General features: G+C 40.7%; 1 long non-coding RNA gene across 4 annotated transcripts in view; it reads left to right on the plus strand.

Moving 5' to 3' along the window:
* LOC102204856 (uncharacterized) overlaps window positions 1–5207 on the plus strand; it is a 21628-nt gene that overhangs the window by 13749 nt on the left and 2672 nt on the right. For 2 of the 4 annotated variants that reach the window (XR_001290644.1, XR_312340.2), the window contains exons 3-5: window positions 3194–3321; window positions 3423–3489; window positions 3691–3844. This is a non-coding gene — a long non-coding RNA (uncharacterized LOC102204856). Of the gene's footprint in view, window positions 1–3193; window positions 3322–3422; window positions 3490–3690; window positions 3845–4214; window positions 4328–5207 lie in introns of those variants that run through there. The other 2 variants (XR_312341.2, XR_001290645.1) reach the window with 2 other exon arrangements.

Below are 5207 nucleotides of genomic sequence, written 5' to 3' on the forward strand. Positions count from 1 at the left end.
TTATTGCACCTTCACAGAGGGCCCATTGTAAGACGTTCAGGCACCCTGGTCAAGGGAGGAGACTTTTCTTAGAGTGGGAGGTTCAAGGATGAGCTGGACTGAAGGGATATCTGATGTGCTGTGGAATGTTCTTTGTTTGAGTGTGTGTGTGTGTGTGTGTGTGTGTGTATAAGATGTGAGGGCGGTGGCCAAATGTCAGAGATCACCCTGGTGTTGTGGCTGGGATGTTTCTCTCCACACTGCAGTGTGTTTAATAAACCCACTTCAAATTATTGCTATACTTGTATAGCAATAGTATAGCTTTTTTTTTAACCAATGGTCCTTTACAACACATTCTCCACTTATTATGTCATTGCATATACTTAAGTATAATTTAAAGCTTTATGGAAGATATGTATGTATGTTTGCCTGATTCCAGGCAACAAGTCTTTAATGAATTTTGTTATTGTAGAGACAGAAAATGAAAATGAAAGCATCCCCCCTCTCTTCTGCTACCTTCCTGTGTGCTCATTTGTCGTGTCCAAAAATAAATAATTGAAAGGCTGAGTGTTCACCTTTAATGGAAAAAAAAGTGAATTATTCAGAAATTTCTGGTTAAAATTCTTCTAAACATCAGATTATTTGTGATACTTTCATGACTTCTTATTATTCTTTGTGCTCTTCACAGTATCCTGTCTCTATTTTTATCTTAATATCCTGTTTTTAGGTTAGTGTGAGTGCTTTTTGCAGAGTCACGTAGACATTGGTTGAATCTTTTGTAGAAAGAAAGAATGCGTGGGAGTTTTCTGTTTTTCCTGCACACTTTTGGCATCCATGCAGCTGGTGCTTACCCTGCCGCACCCTTTACAACATATTCAGCTGTTTAATGTCATCAGCCTCCACTTTTGTTTTCTTTTTCTTTTCAAGGGTTTTACTGGCTGGAGTAATTTTCTGTTAGGAAACCAACACTAAACAGGGATAAATGTAACCGCTGTTGCTGATTACTTATTGATTACCGTACTGTTACTTAAGCTTGCTTTGAGCTCTGTGTGGTTTATTTGAAAAAAGGAAAAACGACAGCACATCGTAACCTGCCAAGTCATCAAAGACAAGTAACAAAGGTTTGAGTCTCACTTTTGCTTTTACATCATGGCCGAACTGCCCTTAAAAACAAACAAACAAACAAACAAACAAACAAAAAAAAACAAGTGCCACAGTGTTGTTTTCATCTTTTTTCTGCCTGCACTGTGACACACAGCAGTGTTGTTATGGGCCATACTTAATGTTACTGTTTGCAGTTAGAGACGTTAAGAAGGAGAAATGGGAAAGTCTGTGTGTTCATGTTGTTCGTGTCAAGAAGAAAAATCAGCATCTGCAATAAAACGCTGTTGATATAAGTACAGGTTGTTGTTAGTCGTTGGCTGAGTGCAGTGTTTTCTACTTTGCTTTCATATTTTTCACCCAAGCAGAAATAACAAGAATGAACTATGTCATTACAAATGTATAAACTTAATATTGTTAATAGAGTTTTGATCATTATATGCACTAGTTTTGGTCACAAGTGTGGGTAAAAGCTCAACTTAGTTTTAAAGTGAGAACAGTTTCTGAGTGTGTGGCTGTGATCTACCAGATACACAAGGCATGGTGTCCTCCTCAGCTCCCTCTTTGGCTTCAGCTCTAAATTATAAACTTAAAAAAAATTGGTAAATTTAAAAAAAAGAAATAAGTTCTTCTAAAGAAAAAGAATGTGATTGAAATAATCATATATCTCTTCTCCAAACTGGAACATCTGTTGTTTTGCTTATTTTGCATCCAGAGAGATAAGATGTTACAGGGGAGGCGTAATCTGCGATCAGTGGGTTAGATTAGTCAGATCTATACTTTTTCCACTTTGAGCTTGGCTCGGGTGCCTGTACATACCTGAGCATCCAGCCCTGATGCACAGATGCCACCAGCCACCTGCAGGGAGTGTGGTTAGGGGAGGTATTTAAGTATGTTTAAATATTCATTCAGGAATTTTTAACATGACATGAATGGTTGGCTGCACTCAATCTGTGAGGATTTGCTTCCTTTTTTTTTTCCTTCTTTTTTTCACAAATATTTTCTGTTCCCTTTCATTTTTCCTTCCACTGATAACTTCCTAGAAGTTAGAAGAAAAAAAAAACGGTGCCTATTTATCACTTTTGAAAAAATAAAAAAAGCTGATGTCTGGGCTCTGAGCAACCGTGTGTTTTGTGGGGTTTTTTTTTTTTTTTTTTTTTTTTTAAAGAAATACCTGACAGTTGGCTGGTTAAACAGTGTGGAGTGGGAAGCTTTCGGCTAATAGTGCGCAGTGCGCCCCAGGGTGGCTGTGGCTACAATGTAGCTGCCATCACCAGTGTGTGAATGGGTGGATGACTGGATGTGTAAAGCGCTTTGGGGTCCTTAGGGACTAGAAAAGCGCTATATAAATACAGGCCATTTACCATTTAATAGTTCTTCTGGAATGACCTTATTCATACAAAAATGATATTTTAATATTGTCTTATCACTCAATACCACTTAGAAAATGACAGTCTGGCTGTTCTAAAGCAAAATATGAAGAAGCAAGGGCTGAGACAAGACTTCTCTTAAGCACATTAGAACTGTACAGCTGTGCTCATAAATGGGGGTGGGTTTCGATAATTGATTTTCCAATTAAAATCGATTTTAGCTTGAATAGCGCGATTTGTTAAATCCTGAATCGATTTTTAAATATAAATGTATTTTGCCAGAAACCAATTTCAGCAATCACCAAACAGCTCAAACAGCAAACCAGAGCAGGCAAACGGATTCTGCACAAAGACGTAAACACAAAGCGCGGACCCAACGCATCAGGATCAGCGAGCTGTCGGCTTTCTCACCCGACGCCACAGACACGGGGCTGAAAAGCCGACATATCACAGATTCTGATGCTGCAGGTTTTGTCACTCTCCAACCAAAATGGATTGAACCAGGAGCAAAAGAAGATCCAAACTATGCTTCACATTTCGCTTCACTTAAACTTTGTCATGAATTCACTATTACTTTTGCCGTTTTGCTTCCACCACGATAAAATCCCAGTGGTTTAAGCTGGTTTAGATATTTCACTCTTGCAGTTTCACAGCATCCTGATTGTCGTTCTTCAGTTGAGGTTTCACTGGTTTTCAAACCATCAAACACTTGAGATTCACACGTGTTTGTTTGTGTGTTGCAGGAGTTTCGCTCTGAATCCTGACCTCCTCTTTGTGCTTCTGTGGCTTATGAGGCCATAAATTGGTCACCGTGGCGACCAGCAGGATTATTGAAAGTCCCCCGTCTGACTTTCTGAGGTCAGCCGTCACTGTTAGTGTTTATCTCATATTATGTCACATCTAAAATCCTGTGTAAGTATGAATGAATGGTGATTAAATTAAACAAATAAAATGTATTTTGCTTTTTTCCAGTGTTCACCATCACTCTGCTCTGCAGCTGGTCTCCTTTTCCACAGTGCAGTGACACAGTGTTGAAGAGGTGAGTGTGTTAGTGTCACAACGGGACTGAACAGACTCACGCGCAGGCTCTAAGTTTAGGAAACACAAGAGTCTTTATTACAGCACAGCAGGTGATCTATTTACAAAGGTGTGGTCCAGGGGGTCCACACACAAATGGGAAAGACGCTGAAAGTCCACACGCACTCCGTCCACTCCTCACGCTCCTCTTCACACTCCACAGAAAACACGATGGCGCACTCCACTCCTCGCACACTCGATCACTCAAAAAACGCAGGGGTTGGTCCAGGGAATGAGGGTCGGCAACGGTCCAGCGACGAGAAACGCAGAGCTGCCGTCTTATAAAGGAGCTGGAACACTCTCGTGATGAGCCACAGGTGCGTGATTGCAACCAGGTGCGTGGGTCAAGGGCAGGAGCCCACAGGAGAGCTCCGCCCAGGCAGAGGGAGGAGGGAGAGAGAGGAAGGGAGAGAGCACGAACAAAAGTGAAAATAAAAACATGTAGCCATGCTGAGCCGACCGGGTAGGCACAGGGACCCTGACAGTTAGAGGAAATGTTCATGTCAGGTTTAGTCTGTATGCACTCAGAGGTCATTTGTACCTGCTGCTGCTGCTGCTGCGGTTGTAATGATGTAAACCCTGATTGGTTGGATAGTTTGGTAGGATTTATCATTGATAAAATAAGATAAGAAGGAAGATTGTTCCACTGAGCTTCCACCCTGATATTGATCATCTTGTACACTTCAGGCTCAGATGGATCAGAACAGCCGCAGTCAGGATTCTTGATCTGAGTGACTCTTTGAGGTTTCATCTCGATGATCATCCCAAAGACTGGTGGTGGTAAAATTCTTAGTTCTGTTAGAAAGTAAGCAGTTTGTCCACTGTATGTATATTTTCACTCTTAATAATTACCTTATTGAAAATGAGTGCTGTGTATATGACCGGTTTAAGAAATGACACGGGTCGAATCATCCTACGTTTCACGTATGCGCCGTACAGGAGCGTAAGCGTTTTCAGTGTGGATGAACAACTCTTTGGAAACGATTGAAAACGACTCAGAGCTTTTTTTAGACAAAAACGCTGTTTTCAAATGTATCCGGATTAGTGTAGACGTAGCCTTAATTGAATTGCCTCTACACTATTTAGATTTTTAATGCTGTAACTGCCCACATCAATATCATCCATACTTTATTTTTTTCTCTGCTTTTTTTAGCTTTAAAGATAGTGATGGACTCAATATTGTGGTGCAGTACGTCAGCTGAAATCTCTGAAGCACTAAAGTTTCTACGCCCCACGTGTCTCACGTTGAAATGAAGAGCACTTAATTATCAGCCTCCTTTTAATCAGATATGTCTGATGGTGAAAACAAGCCTCCAGCAGCCAGCTGTCTGAGCTGAGGAAACAAAAGGCACACTTACAGTCTGAGCTTTGGTTTCTCACAAGCGTTAGAGTTAGCCTCACTGCTACGGTGTCATGTTACTTTCACATGGATGCCACAGGGATCCTGCACTCACTCTTCATAGAAAGTGACTGCGGTAAATTACATTACACAGATTTAGTGGTTTCAGTTTAATTATTAACTGTACTTACTGCACGGGAGCAGAGAGTCCAAGATGAGTCCGTCTCTGTTGTGACTTTATGAGATTTCCAAATCATTGCATTTAGATTTAAAACACAGAGTTTGTAAAACTGTGATTCAGATTAATTTAATTTTAGCTCATTGTTCTCCTGCTGGGCCCC

Source organism: Pundamilia nyererei, unplaced genomic scaffold (assembly GCF_000239375.1).
Source record: "Pundamilia nyererei isolate P.nyererei 1_Seehausen unplaced genomic scaffold, PunNye1.0 scaffold00451, whole genome shotgun sequence".
In the NCBI taxonomy this organism is placed as follows: domain Eukaryota; kingdom Metazoa; phylum Chordata; class Actinopteri; order Cichliformes; family Cichlidae; genus Pundamilia; species Pundamilia nyererei.